The 16,305-nt window shown below is 46.4% G+C and overlaps 3 non-coding genes and 1 pseudogene across 3 annotated transcripts; all 4 read right to left on the reverse strand.

The window, feature by feature from the left end:
* Positions 1–1,273: 1,273 nt before the first annotated feature.
* LOC136590957 (U2 spliceosomal RNA) lies at positions 1,274–1,464 on the reverse strand. Its single transcript, XR_010787822.1, has one exon. It is a non-coding gene; the product is annotated as a U2 spliceosomal RNA (small nuclear RNA).
* A 2,674-nt stretch (positions 1,465–4,138) lies between these two features.
* Positions 4,139–4,348, reverse strand: LOC136590986 (U2 spliceosomal RNA; annotated as a pseudogene).
* A 7,789-nt stretch (positions 4,349–12,137) lies between these two features.
* Positions 12,138–12,328, reverse strand: LOC136590958 (U2 spliceosomal RNA). The gene has a single exon (XR_010787823.1). It is a non-coding gene; the product is annotated as a U2 spliceosomal RNA (small nuclear RNA).
* Positions 12,329–14,966: 2,638 nt separating this feature from the next.
* Positions 14,967–15,157, reverse strand: LOC136590959 (U2 spliceosomal RNA). The gene has a single exon (XR_010787824.1). It is a non-coding gene; the product is annotated as a U2 spliceosomal RNA (small nuclear RNA).
* Between the last annotated feature and the right edge of the window lie 1,148 nt (positions 15,158–16,305).

Consider the following 16,305-nt stretch of genomic DNA (forward strand, 5'->3'; position numbering starts at 1 on the left):
AGGGGTGAGCTCCGGGCATCTATCCATATGCCCAGGTGTGATACAATTTATCATAGCCTGACGGCTCATCTAGAAGCCTCGTTCTCTCCATACGCTCTATTTCGTGGATCATTGTTATTTTTAGTGGAGTGCATTTTTTATGCAGCACACAAGGGGGAGACAGCGGCCTACCAAAATCTAGTTGGCTGCTGCTGTGGCTTTCTTTTTTTTAAAAAAAGGTAGGTTCCGTTCTTCCATGGTGAGGAATAGGCAGGGAGGTTCCGTTTTTGCCAGCTGGGGAATGCTTATAGGCAAGGCCTTATCCCTGGTGGTGCATGTAACGTTAGACCACGTTTCAGCATTCAGTCAGTCAGTGGCTGACAAACGAGCTCCATGCAAGTTTACATTAAACAGACACATTTCTTTCTTTACTGTATTGACTGCGGTCTGTAATCGAGCGGTTGAACTGTTTCTGTGTCCATGCATTGAATAAAGCAATACATCCTTGTAAAGTAGACGTCCGTTCGTTGGAGTTCTTTGCTCCCCGAGTGTTGCTCCATCTCTAAACGTTGGCCTGGATCTTCATGGACGAATACTGCCCATCCCACGTGGAGCGTGTATCTCAGCCCGCGTGGAGTGCTGCAGTCCAATGAGGTATTCCGTGCTACATAGCAAGCCTTGGGCCTGTGTGATTGGGGGTCCGCTGCTGTCTGTCCACTCTGAAGCGCGCATCCGGGGCCGGCCGCTTTTCGACTACCAGCGACTGCAGGTCACACACACAGGCTGGTTGGAATGGCCTAGCATTATCCTGATCTGGAGGTGTAACTTGAAGCTGCGGGGCCCGAGTACAAAGTCTGGAACTGGGCCCCCAAACTATAAAGCTTCATTGATAGCATTGGTTTACAATGTGGGGAAGAGAGACTTTATGGGCCCCCTGGGGCTCCGGGCCCCCTGCACATACACCCATGACCCGAATACGTGAAGCATACAGACGCAGGCTGCCAGGATACGCTGTGCCTGCCCGATGTTTCCAACTTGGCTATTAGCGCAGCGGTAGGTACGAACTATAGAGTGCGGCTGCCATATGAACTGGTGTGTGTGTTGTTTTGCTTCCAGTTGTACCTGTGCTGTGCACACTCTGGCAGACGCAGCTGCTCAGTGGATACAATGTTGCGAGCAGACGGGCTGAGTGTCAATCAAAGTGCTTGGGTGGTGGTAGCAGCAGCCGCCACAGCTGCGCTGCACCTCTTGCTCGTCAGTTTTGTTTTTCTGCTTTTGGAAACTGCTGTAGGAAAGGGGGTGCACCGGTCCTGGAGGTACTGCAATACCAGGTCAATGCGTGGAGTGGACAGAGCAAGCTCTTTTTCCAGCTCCCTGTTCTAAAAATCCATTTAATATATGGTCCCCAGATAGGGGACGTATCAGATATTAAACTGATAAGAACAGATACTACACTTGATCTTAGCCAAAAGGCCGAGAAGCGATAACCCGAAATGGGTTTCACCTGTAGCCCGGTCCGCCCAACTCCACTTCCAAGGCTTGAGGCAACACGCTCAGCCAGCACTCTGGGCGCACCCACAATGCACCCAGGCAGCTGGGAGAGCTATGAAAACTTTCCATAGCCCCGCCCCACGCCTTCTCAACCGCGCCCAGCCTCACACCCTCAGTCCTTCCTCTTGCACCGTGCTCACGCATCCTAGGCTTGCAGAGCCTGCTGCTGCAGGACTCGTCAGCTCCCTACAAACGAGGGTTAAGCCGGCGATGACACTAGAAGCAAGCACTAGTTTGTCTCTGAAGGTGCGTCGGCCGGTCGGTTGGAGGGATCTCTTCGGCCAGCCGCATTTCGAGTAGGGACGGATGGAAACTTTTTACCTAAAATAAGGGAAATTGGCTTCGGCCCCATAGGGCTTTATTGCCTTCCCCTGGGCCAGCATTAGTAGACCCTAGTAAGGAGAATATTAGAGCGGCATGGTCATCCGAAGAACTTAAAAACATACAGCAGGCCTTTTTTGCCCGCCCGCCATACATACATACATACCTACAGATTTTATATTTTTTTTACATATATACATTATATATATATATATACATACATACATACATACATACACACACACACACACACACACACACACACACACACACACACATACACACATATACACACACACATACAATCTTAAATCTATCTTTAATCTATATCTACAAAATCTGTAAATTAGAAATAATCCATATCTATATTCTACATAATTAATAAAGATAGATAGATAGATAGATAGATAGATAGATAGATAGATAGATAGATAGATAGATAGATAGACAGACTCACATACATGCATACATACATACATACTGTATGCAATTGAGCCAGGTGTTTGGAAGGCTGACGATGTCACTCCTTTGTGATGTCATCAATTTAGAAGCATTAATACCGGGCTTGGCAGCCATTTCAGTCAGTCTCTGCTGCAGCTGGGAGACGGGAGATGGTCTTTATTTCCACCAAGAAGCTGCAGAACTACCGGTAACTGCATCATTTTTATTTTATTCAATATAGGTTTTATTGGTTTCATGGAGGGGGGGAAACTTTTGCCTTATCTCAAAGCAATGTAAAAATAACTTTGACAATGAAACTTAATAAATCAATTTCGAGTTGAACTATATCATGTTTGTCTGTGATATTTTATAAGGTCTACAAACAGGGGAATGAGGGGAGGGTAAGGGGGGGGGGGAGTGGTAAGGGAGGGTAGGTATCTATGACACGGGAGAAAGAGAAAATAAAACAAAAAGGGGGGGGGGGGGGGCGGGCTCCGGAATTGTTGTTTCTCTTTACAATTGTGGTTTAAACGTGTTACTCACATGTCCCTGTCTGTAACCACTTGGTAAATAGGGGTGAGCTCCGGGCATCTATCCATATCGCCCAGGTGTGATACAATTTATCATAGCCTGACGGCTCATCTAGAAGCCTCGTTCTCTCCATACGCTCTATTTCGTGGATCATTGTTATTTTTAGTGGAGTGCATTTTTTATGCAGCACACAAGGGGGAGACAGCGGCCTACCAAAATCTAGTTGGCTGCTGCTGTGGCTTTCTTTTTTTTAAAAAAAGGTAGGTTCCGTTCTTCCATGGTGAGGAATAGGCAGGGAGGTTCCGTTTTTGCCAGCTGGGGAATGCTTATAGGCAAGGCCTTATCCCTGGTGGTGCATGTAACGTTAGACCACGTTTCAGCATTCAGTCAGTCAGTGGCTGACAAACGAGCTCCATGCAAGTTTACATTAAACAGACACATTTCTTTCTTTACTGTATTGACTGCGGTCTGTAATCGAGCGGTTGAACTGTTTCTGTGTCCATGCATTGAATAAAGCAATACATCCTTGTAAAGTAGACGTCCGTTCGTTGGAGTTCTTTGCTCCCCGAGTGTTGCTCCATCTCTAAACGTTGGCCTGGATCTTCATGGACGAATACTGCCCATCCCACGTGGAGCGTGTATCTCAGCCCGCGTGGAGTGCTGCAGTCCAATGAGGTATTCCGTGCTACATAGCAAGCCTTGGGCCTGTGTGATTGGGGGTCCGCTGCTGTCTGTCCACTCTGAAGCGCGCATCCGGGGCCGGCCGCTTTTCGACTACCAGCGACTGCAGGTCACACACACAGGCTGGTTGGAATGGCCTAGCATTATCCTGATCTGGAGGTGTAACTTGAAGCTGCGGGGCCCGAGTACAAAGTCTGGAACTGGGCCCCCAAACTATAAAGCTTCATTGATAGCATTGGTTTACAATGTGGGGAAGAGAGACTTTATGGGCCCCCTGGGGCTCCGGGCCCCCTGCACATACACCCATGACCCGAATACGTGAAGCATACAGACGCAGGCTGCCAGGATACGCTGTGCCTGCCCGATGTTTCCAACTTGGCTATTAGCGCAGCGGTAGGTACGAACTATAGAGTGCGGCTGCCATATGAACTGGTGTGTGTGTTGTTTTGCTTCCAGTTGTACCTGTGCTGTGCACACTCTGGCAGACGCAGCTGCTCAGTGGATACAATGTTGCGAGCAGACGGGCTGAGTGTCAATCAAAGTGCTTGGGTGGTGGTAGCAGCAGCCGCCACAGCTGCGCTGCACCTCTTGCTCGTCAGTTTTGTTTTTCTGCTTTTGGAAACTGCTGTAGGAAAGGGGGTGCACCGGTCCTGGAGGTACTGCAATACCAGGTCAATGCGTGGAGTGGACAGAGCAAGCTCTTTTTCCAGCTCCCTGTTCTAAAAATCCATTTAATATATGGTCCCCAGATAGGGGACGTATCAGATATTAAACTGATAAGAACAGATTTTTTTTTTTTTTTTATTTTTTTTTTTTTATACCCTCAGATTGGGTTGAAAACTTACTTTACTTTACTTTCAAGTAAACTGTCATTGCATATTTACTGCAACGTTCATCCCTTTCATCATCAGGCTTTATTACTGTTCTTATTTTTCACAGTAACAAAAAACAATATCACAAAGAAAAAACATTATTTTTACAATCCAACAAGTTGAATCCACTTCTTCACCTTCCAAACGCCCTCCGCATCCACCCCCCTCCTCCTCTTATCCCATAGGTAGCATATGAATAACTTCCCTAGCACCATTCTTACACTCGCATTCACACTCAGCTCTTCTCTTTTATACACATACACGTTCCTCACATCCCACAGCACTTCTTTCACACATGACAAAAACAACCACAACAATCTTTCTTTCACTCCATCACTCGCACCTAATCCAAACATCAGTACCTCAAAAGATAGAAACTGAATGCCTGTTAACTCTTTACAGAGCGGTCCTAATTTTTTCACCACTTTCTGGGCATAGGCACAATTCCAGAATAAGTGGACTATGCTCTCGCTGCCTCCACACTGGACTCTAGGACAGGTCTCTCTTGCTATCAGACCTCTACTCCTCTGGAATTCTCTCACAGGTAGTACGCCATGCAAGCTCTGCCATACAATTTCTTTCTGTCTGCCAGTCATTCCATCCATTCTCACTTTCGCCCATACTCTCTGCACATTCCTTCCACCAACCAGATTTATCTCACTCACCCTTTCCCTACTCTCAATCATTCTCACAAGCAGACGTTTATTTCGGAGCATACTCACTTCCACTTCACTCAACTCATACTTCTCTACAAACTTTACAATCCACTCATACCACTTTGGAACCACGAATGCAACAGGCTTACTCAAGTCATTCCTGCACCACTTTAACCTTACAAACAGTCGCCCAGCCAAATATCTCATCATACACGACACCTTTCTCTCTCTCTCAATCACAGCCAATAAAAAAACTAATCCATTCACTCCAAAATAAACTTCTAGGTTCGGGAAACTCATACCACCATTCCTCCAGTTCTTCACCACAGTCTCTCTTTTCAAGCGCTCCATCTTAGATCCCCAGAAAAAAACAAATAGAATCCTATTTAAACTCCTGAGCCTCATATAGTCAGGCGGGAAGATCATTGCCACATACAAAAAGATTGGCAGAACAATACTCTTGATCACTACTATTTTTCCCAGGAGACTAAGATCTCTCATCCTCCAGAAGGTCAACCGTTTCTCCACTCTTTCCTTTGCTGCCTCCCAACTCTCTTTACCATCCACAGAGTCATTAAACATGACCCCCAGAATTTTCATTGGCCCAGACACTACATTCAAACCTAAATCTCTCACTCCACCTACCTCCCCAAATACTTTACATTCACTCTTTGACCAATTCACTCTAAAAGCAGACGCACCACAAAAAATAGACGCTAACAACTTGACTCTACGCACAGCACTCTCTGACTCGCACACCACACACACATCATCCATATACGCACACACTTTTAACTCTTTCCCACCACTTCCTGGAATATGAATCCCTCTCACAACTTTGTCCTTTCTCAACAGGCACAACAATGGCTCAATCGCACAGATAAAGGCGACTGCGGACAGCGGACAGCCCTGCCGCACCCCAGAACATCCATTCACCTTTCTCCCCACACATCCATTCACCAACACTCTGCTATACATTCCATTATACAAACTCTGAACTCTCCACACAAAATCACTCGGGAAACCCATTCGTAACAACACTCTAAACAAAAAACTATGAGACAATCTATCATACGCCTTTTCAAAGTCTATAGACACAACATACACACTCTTCTCTCTACTCTTACAATCCCACAACACATCTCTCAACAACACCAGACTCTCTTGCACTCTTCTACCAGGCACCGCACAAAATTGCTCTTCACTCACCACACATTCAACCACATCTCTCATTCTGTTGGCCACTATCTTCGCATAAATCTTGTAATCACAGTTAAGTAACGTGATGGGCCTCCAATTTTTCAGACTTTTCAGGCTTCCTTTTTTTGGTATCAACACAATCACTCCCCCACGCATACTCTCAGCCACTTCCACATTCTCCCACATATACTTACACACCGCACACACATCCACTCCCACCACCTTCCACAACAGACGATAGAATTCCACAGGCAACCCATCCTCACCAGGCGTCTTATTCACAGCCATTCCTTGTACCACTCTCTCCACCTCATCCATAGATATGTCTCTCATCACAGACGCTCTCTCTCCCTCTCCAAGCTTACTCTCTAGCACACTCAGCACCTCACTCTCCAAACTCTCATCCCTCTCTTTCACCGCATACAGATCCTCATAGAACGCAGCCACTTCCTCACTCACACCATCCCCACTCACCTCACATCCATCCTCTTTCGCCACCACCTCTATTGTTGGTTTCTTTGCAAAGACCTTTTTAAAGAAAAACCTAGAGCATTTCTCTCCATACTCCATCTTTTCCAGTTTGGCCCTGTATATGATGCTTCTGCCTTTTTCTGTCATATACCTATTAATTTCTCTCCTCACACTCACCAACTCATCCTGCACATCCACACCATTCTCTCTCATTCTCTCCAAAAAACTTAGACGTGTGTTTAGTTTTGTGTACTCCTCCCGCCTTCTTGCTGCCAGTTTATATCCCAAAGACTTGAAATATGCTTTAGTCTTCTTTTTTACCCAATCCCACCACTGCAGAATATTAGCAAACTTGTTTTTCCTCTCACACCACCTGTTATACAGACACTCATACTCCTTTCTCACATCCTCACTCTCCAGATGACTTATATTGAGTTTCCACAGCCCCCTCCCATGTACCCCTCTCACATTCACATCCACACCACACAGCAAACACTCATGATCCGAAAAAATAACTGGTTTTTGTTGGTAACTTAACGGTATGATATTCTCTGAAACAAAACAATAATCCAACCGGGAATGAAGGCCCCCTCTATCAGCATGGTACGTACATAATTTGGGGTTAATGTTACATAAAATCTGCATATCTTGCAACCTATAATCAGAAACAATCTCTGACAAAACCTTCCCAGACAAATCAAAAGCCTTCTTGTCCAGGTCGCAGTTCACATCACCGACTATAATTACTGGCATTCTGCCCTGAATAAACAATTTAATTTTTTCAAATAAAAGTTTTCTCTCATTCTTACTGCTGGGAGCATAAATATTAACTAACAAAAACTTCGTGTTTTTATATATCAGTACCGCTGACAGACACCTCCCCACCTCAATTACTGTGTAGCTGTCTAGCTGCACCTCCCCCGACTTAAGCAATATGCCTACCCCATCATTTCTGTTGGTTTTACTGCCAGACCATATACATGTCCCACAAGGCCATTCATCAGGCTTTATATCACCAGTAATCCCACATTCTTGCAGACAGTACACATCCGCATTCTCCTGTCTGAGAAAACTCAGTATGGCCGTCCTCCTGGCCCTACTGGTAAACACCCGGACATTTTGTGAGCAAATGGTAAAACCCATATTACATCCTCATTTTCATACTGCTTAAATACATCAGGGTGAGTACCCTATGCAAAGATTCATTTATAAGTCTTCACCACTATCAGTAGTAAGGACAAGGTCCTGCGCCACTTTTTCCAGCGGGTCGCCGGTTTCCATGGGTTTTTCTTTACTCCTCTCACACTTTCGTTTTTTAGCAGAGTCCCCCACCACTTTTGCGAACTCTTCATCACTTGAGCTTTCAGAATCCCCACCACCCTCCCTCTTACACAGGGAAGTCTCTGGTGAGGAGAAGCTTGCAATGTTCTCTGGGTCTGAGGGATGTACTGGACTCTCCACCCCTTCAATTACTTCCTCCAGGTGTCTAATTATCTTAGACACCTGGGCCTCAGATACCTCCACAGCTTCAGGCATTTCTGCTGCCTCAGACACTTTAACGACCTCAGGTGGTTTGGAAACTACAGGCGTTTTACTTGCCACCGGCGCTTTAGTTGCTCTGGACATTTTAGTTGCTTTGGACACTTTAGCAACCACTGGTGCCCTAGCAGCTCCAGACACTCCAGCCTCCACAGGTGCCTTAGCAGCCACTGCAGCCCAAGATATTTTTGCAGTTTCAGTTTTTGTGGCCTCAGACAATTTTGCAGTCTCAGACGTTTTTGGAACCTCAGACACTTTTGGGGCCCCTACGGCTCCAGATACCTCAGCAGGCCCTGCAGCTTCAGCCTGCACACTTTTGGGGTTTTCAACCTTCCTCTGTATGCCAGGAGATTTACCAGCTCTCTCCTGCTCTGGCACCTCTTCCCTCTCTCCTCCCATTCTGGGCCTTATGCTCGCAGTGCAATCTTTAAACATATGATCGCTAGAGCCACAAAAGTCACACCGCTTTGGTTGCGGGCAATTACCAGCGTGATGACCCTCTTCCTGGCAGTTTCTGCATACTTGCCCTTTCGTGCATTCAGTTTTTACATGCCCAAACTCGAAGCAATTGCGGCAGTAAGTGGGTTGCCCCGGATAAGACAAATAGCCTCTATGTCCAGCAATTGTGAAGTTGGCCGGTGGGTGCTTCACACCTCCAATGCTGTCTGCACTCTGTCTAAATCTGCAATAGAACTTGTACTTGCAGTTGAATATGCCTAAAATGTTCATCTGCTTGTCTCCACCCCTCACCTGGTCGCAATATCTTCTTAAAAAGCTTTTAACTAGTTCAACCTCAGTGAAGGGGTTGTAGACATGCACCAAAACTGGCTTTTCGTGGATGCCAAACAACGGAGTGATCCTAACTCCATCCAACAAGTCAATGTCCTTGTGCTTTCTGAGCCATTCATAAACATTTAGGCAGATATGTTCCTCTGTAAAAGTCACATCGTACATACCCTGCCGTGGAAAGTCCTGCACGCTGTAGATGGCTGCTTTAGGAACCTTCATCTTCTCCAGGAGAATATCTCTGACGATAAAGACGACAGTGTTCTTGTTGTAATCTCCTGGCGCAACTTCAAAGCGTATGGAATTCTTCATGCCAAACATTTTCAGGGGTCAGCTGTCGGTCCAAAAACCACAGGAAAAAGATGCCGCTCCAAGCAAAAAAACTGGGCGCACCCAGATCGCTCCTCCAGCACAGACCGAGCCTTACACTTGATCTGAGCCAAAAGGCCGAGAAGCGATAACCCGAAATGGGTTTCACCTGTAGCCCGGTCCGCCCAACTCCACTTCCAAGGCTTGAGGCAACACGCTCAGCCAGCACTCTGGGCGCACCCACAATGCACCCAGGCAGCTGGGAGAGCTAGTAGAACTTTCCATAGCCCCGCCCCACGCCTTCTCAACCGCGCCCAGCCTCACACCCTCAGTCCTTCCTCTTGCACCGTGCTCACGCATCCTAGGCTTGCAGAGCCTGCTGCTGCAGGACTCGTCAGCTCCCTACAAACGAGGGTTAAGCCGGCGATGACACTAGAAGCAAGCACTAGTTTGTCTCTGAAGGTGCGTCGGCCGGTCGGTTGGAGGGATCTCTTCGGCCAGCCGCATTTCGAGTAGGGACGGATGGAAACTTTTTACCTAAAATAAGGGAAATTGGCTTCGGCCCCATAGGGCTTTATTGCCTTCCCCTGGGCCAGCATTAGTAGACCCTAGTAAGGAGAATATTAGAGCGGCATGGTCATCCGAAGAACTTAAAAACATACAGCAGGCCTTTTTTGCCCGCCCGCCATACATACATACATACCTACAGATTTTATATTTTTTTTACATATATACATTATATATATATATATATACATACATACATACATACATACATACATACACACACACACACACACACACACATACACACATATACACACACACATACAATCTTAAATCTATCTTTAATCTATATCTACAAAATCTGTAAATTAGAAATAATCCATATCTATATTCTACATAATTAATAAAGATAGATAGATAGATAGATAGATAGATAGATAGATAGATAGATAGATAGACTCACATACATGCATACATACATACATACTGTATGCAATTGAGCCAGGTGTTTGGAAGGCTGACGATGTCACTCCTTTGTGATGTCATCAATTTAGAAGCATTAATACCGGGCTTGGCAGCCATTTCAGTCAGTCTCTGCTGCAGCTGGGAGACGGGAGATGGTCTTTATTTCCACCAAGAAGCTGCAGAACTACCGGTAACTGCATCATTTTTATTTTATTCAATATAGGTTTTATTGGTTTCATGGAGGGGGGGAAACTTTTGCCTTATCTCAAAGCAATGTAAAAATAACTTTGACAATGAAACTTAATAAATCAATTTCGAGTTGAACTATATCATGTTTGTCTGTGATATTTTATAAGGTCTACAAACAGGGGAATGAGGGGAGGGTAAGGGGGGGGGGAGTGGTAAGGGAGGGTAGGTATCTATGACACGGGAGAAAGAGAAAATAAAACAAAAAGGGGGGGGGGGGGGGGCGGGCTCCGGAATTGTTGTTTCTCTTTACAATTGTGGTTTAAACGTGTTACTCACATGTCCCTGTCTGTAACCACTTGGTAAATAGGGGTGAGCTCCGGGCATCTATCCATATCGCCCAGGTGTGATACAATTTATCATAGCCTGACGGCTCATCTAGAAGCCTCGTTCTCTCCATACGCTCTATTTCGTGGATCATTGTTATTTTTAGTGGAGTGCATTTTTTATGCAGCACACAAGGGGGAGACAGCGGCCTACCAAAATCTAGTTGGCTGCTGCTGTGGCTTTCTTTTTTTTAAAAAAAGGTAGGTTCCGTTCTTCCATGGTGAGGAATAGGCAGGGAGGTTCCGTTTTTGCCAGCTGGGGAATGCTTATAGGCAAGGCCTTATCCCTGGTGGTGCATGTAACGTTAGACCACGTTTCAGCATTCAGTCAGTCAGTGGCTGACAAACGAGCTCCATGCAAGTTTACATTAAACAGACACATTTCTTTCTTTACTGTATTGACTGCGGTCTGTAATCGAGCGGTTGAACTGTTTCTGTGTCCATGCATTGAATAAAGCAATACATCCTTGTAAAGTAGACGTCCGTTCGTTGGAGTTCTTTGCTCCCCGAGTGTTGCTCCATCTCTAAACGTTGGCCTGGATCTTCATGGACGAATACTGCCCATCCCACGTGGAGCGTGTATCTCAGCCCGCGTGGAGTGCTGCAGTCCAATGAGGTATTCCGTGCTACATAGCAAGCCTTGGGCCTGTGTGATTGGGGGTCCGCTGCTGTCTGTCCACTCTGAAGCGCGCATCCGGGGCCGGCCGCTTTTCGACTACCAGCGACTGCAGGTCACACACACAGGCTGGTTGGAATGGCCTAGCATTATCCTGATCTGGAGGTGTAACTTGAAGCTGCGGGGCCCGAGTACAAAGTCTGGAACTGGGCCCCCAAACTATAAAGCTTCATTGATAGCATTGGTTTACAATGTGGGGAAGAGAGACTTTATGGGCCCCCTGGGGCTCCGGGCCCCCTGCACATACACCCATGACCCGAATACGTGAAGCATACAGACGCAGGCTGCCAGGATACGCTGTGCCTGCCCGATGTTTCCAACTTGGCTATTAGCGCAGCGGTAGGTACGAACTATAGAGTGCGGCTGCCATATGAACTGGTGTGTGTGTTGTTTTGCTTCCAGTTGTACCTGTGCTGTGCACACTCTGGCAGACGCAGCTGCTCAGTGGATACAATGTTGCGAGCAGACGGGCTGAGTGTCAATCAAAGTGCTTGGGTGGTGGTAGCAGCAGCCGCCACAGCTGCGCTGCACCTCTTGCTCGTCAGTTTTGTTTTTCTGCTTTTGGAAACTGCTGTAGGAAAGGGGGTGCACCGGTCCTGGAGGTACTGCAATACCAGGTCAATGCGTGGAGTGGACAGAGCAAGCTCTTTTTCCAGCTCCCTGTTCTAAAAATCCATTTAATATATGGTCCCCAGATAGGGGACGTATCAGATATTAAACTGATAAGAACAGATACTACACTTGATCTTAGCCAAAAGGCCGAGAAGCGATAACCCGAAATGGGTTTCACCTGTAGCCCGGTCCGCCCAACTCCACTTCCAAGGCTTGAGGCAACACGCTCAGCCAGCACTCTGGGCGCACCCACAATGCACCCAGGCAGCTGGGAGAGCTAGTAGAACTTTCCATAGCCCCGCCCCACGCCTTCTCAACCGCGCCCAGCCTCACACCCTCAGTCCTTCCTCTTGCACCGTGCTCACGCATCCTAGGCTTGCAGAGCCTGCTGCTGCAGGACTCGTCAGCTCCCTACAAACGAGGGTTAAGCCGGCGATGACACTAGAAGCAAGCACTAGTTTGTCTCTGAAGGTGCGTCGGCCGGTCGGTTGGAGGGATCTCTTCGGCCAGCCGCATTTCGAGTAGGGACGGATGGAAACTTTTTACCTAAAATAAGGGAAATTGGCTTCGGCCCCATAGGGCTTTATTGCCTTCCCCTGGGCCAGCATTAGTAGACCCTAGTAAGGAGAATATTAGAGCGGCATGGTCATCCGAAGAACTTAAAAACATACAGCAGGCCTTTTTTGCCCGCCCGCCATACATACATACATACCTACAGATTTTATATTTTTTTTACATATATACATTATATATATATATATATATATACATACATACATACATACATACACACACACACACACACACATACACACATATACACACACACATACAATCTTAAATCTATCTTTAATCTATATCTACAAAATCTGTAAATTAGAAATAATCCATATCTATATTCTACATAATTAATAAAGATAGATAGATAGATAGATAGATAGATAGATAGATAGATAGATAGACTCACATACATGCATACATACATACATACTGTATGCAATTGAGCCAGGTGTTTGGAAGGCTGACGATGTCACTCCTTTGTGATGTCATCAATTTAGAAGCATTAATACCGGGCTTGGCAGCCATTTCAGTCAGTCTCTGCTGCAGCTGGGAGACGGGAGATGGTCTTTATTTCCACCAAGAAGCTGCAGAACTACCGGTAACTGCATCATTTTTATTTTATTCAATATAGGTTTTATTGGTTTCATGGAGGGGGGGAAACTTTTGCCTTATCTCAAAGCAATGTAAAAATAACTTTGACAATGAAACTTAATAAATCAATTTCGAGTTGAACTATATCATGTTTGTCTGTGATATTTTATAAGGTCTACAAACAGGGGAATGAGGGGAGGGTAAGGGGGGGGGGGAGTGGTAAGGGAGGGTAGGTATCTATGACACGGGAGAAAGAGAAAATAAAACAAAAAGGGGGGGGGGGGGGGCGGGCTCCGGAATTGTTGTTTCTCTTTACAATTGTGGTTTAAACGTGTTACTCACATGTCCCTGTCTGTAACCACTTGGTAAATAGGGGTGAGCTCCGGGCATCTATCCATATCGCCCAGGTGTGATACAATTTATCATAGCCTGACGGCTCATCTAGAAGCCTCGTTCTCTCCATACGCTCTATTTCGTGGATCATTGTTATTTTTAGTGGAGTGCATTTTTTATGCAGCACACAAGGGGGAGACAGCGGCCTACCAAAATCTAGTTGGCTGCTGCTGTGGCTTTCTTTTTTTTAAAAAAAGGTAGGTTCCGTTCTTCCATGGTGAGGAATAGGCAGGGAGGTTCCGTTTTTGCCAGCTGGGGAATGCTTATAGGCAAGGCCTTATCCCTGGTGGTGCATGTAACGTTAGACCACGTTTCAGCATTCAGTCAGTCAGTGGCTGACAAACGAGCTCCATGCAAGTTTACATTAAACAGACACATTTCTTTCTTTACTGTATTGACTGCGGTCTGTAATCGAGCGGTTGAACTGTTTCTGTGTCCATGCATTGAATAAAGCAATACATCCTTGTAAAGTAGACGTCCGTTCGTTGGAGTTCTTTGCTCCCCGAGTGTTGCTCCATCTCTAAACGTTGGCCTGGATCTTCATGGACGAATACTGCCCATCCCACGTGGAGCGTGTATCTCAGCCCGCGTGGAGTGCTGCAGTCCAATGAGGTATTCCGTGCTACATAGCAAGCCTTGGGCCTGTGTGATTGGGGGTCCGCTGCTGTCTGTCCACTCTGAAGCGCGCATCCGGGGCCGGCCGCTTTTCGACTACCAGCGACTGCAGGTCACACACACAGGCTGGTTGGAATGGCCTAGCATTATCCTGATCTGGAGGTGTAACTTGAAGCTGCGGGGCCCGAGTACAAAGTCTGGAACTGGGCCCCCAAACTATAAAGCTTCATTGATAGCATTGGTTTACAATGTGGGGAAGAGAGACTTTATGGGCCCCCTGGGGCTCCGGGCCCCCTGCACATACACCCATGACCCGAATACGTGAAGCATACAGACGCAGGCTGCCAGGATACGCTGTGCCTGCCCGATGTTTCCAACTTGGCTATTAGCGCAGCGGTAGGTACGAACTATAGAGTGCGGCTGCCATATGAACTGGTGTGTGTGTTGTTTTGCTTCCAGTTGTACCTGTGCTGTGCACACTCTGGCAGACGCAGCTGCTCAGTGGATACAATGTTGCGAGCAGACGGGCTGAGTGTCAATCAAAGTGCTTGGGTGGTGGTAGCAGCAGCCGCCACAGCTGCGCTGCACCTCTTGCTCGTCAGTTTTGTTTTTCTGCTTTTGGAAACTGCTGTAGGAAAGGGGGTGCACCGGTCCTGGAGGTACTGCAATACCAGGTCAATGCGTGGAGTGGACAGAGCAAGCTCTTTTTCCAGCTCCCTGTTCTAAAAATCCATTTAATATATGGTCCCCAGATAGGGGACGTATCAGATATTAAACTGATAAGAACAGATACTACACTTGATCTTAGCCAAAAGGCCGAGAAGCGATAACCCGAAATGGGTTTCACCTGTAGCCCGGTCCGCCCAACTCCACTTCCAAGGCTTGAGGCAACACGCTCAGCCAGCACTCTGGGCGCACCCACAATGCACCCAGGCAGCTGGGAGAGCTATGAAAACTTTCCATAGCCCCGCCCCACGCCTTCTCAACCGCGCCCAGCCTCACACCCTCAGTCCTTCCTCTTGCACCGTGCTCACGCATCCTAGGCTTGCAGAGCCTGCTGCTGCAGGACTCGTCAGCTCCCTACAAACGAGGGTTAAGCCGGCGATGACACTAGAAGCAAGCACTAGTTTGTCTCTGAAGGTGCGTCGGCCGGTCGGTTGGAGGGATCTCTTCGGCCAGCCGCATTTCGAGTAGGGACGGATGGAAACTTTTTACCTAAAATAAGGGAAATTGGCTTCGGCCCCATAGGGCTTTATTGCCTTCCCCTGGGCCAGCATTAGTAGACCCTAGTAAGGAGAATATTAGAGCGGCATGGTCATCCGAAGAACTTAAAAACATACAGCAGGCCTTTTTTGCCCGCCCGCCATACATACATACATACCTACAGATTTTATATTTTTTTTACATATATACATTATATATATATATATACATACATACATACATACATACACACACACACACACACACACACACACACACACACATACACACATATACACACACACATACAATCTTAAATCTATCTTTAATCTATATCTACAAAATCTGTAAATTAGAAATAATCCATATCTATATTCTACATAATTAATAAAGATAGATAGATAGATAGATAGATAGATAGATAGATAGATAGATAGATAGACTCACATACATGCATACATACATACATACTGTATGCAATTGAGCCAGGTGTTTGGAAGGCTGACGATGTCACTCCTTTGTGATGTCATCAATTTAGAAGCATTAATACCGGGCTTGGCAGCCATTTCAGTCAGTCTCTGCTGCAGCTGGGAGACGGGAGATGGTCTTTATTTCCACCAAGAAGCTGCAGAACTACCGGTAACTGCATCATTTTTATTTTATTCAATATAGGTTTTATTGGTTTCATGGAGGGGGGGAAACTTTTGCCTTATCTCAAAGCAATGTAAAAATAACTTTGACAATGAAACTTAATAAATCAATTTCGAGTTGAA

This window comes from Eleutherodactylus coqui, unplaced genomic scaffold (assembly GCF_035609145.1).
Source record: "Eleutherodactylus coqui strain aEleCoq1 unplaced genomic scaffold, aEleCoq1.hap1 HAP1_SCAFFOLD_299, whole genome shotgun sequence".
Taxonomy (NCBI): domain Eukaryota; kingdom Metazoa; phylum Chordata; class Amphibia; order Anura; family Eleutherodactylidae; genus Eleutherodactylus; species Eleutherodactylus coqui.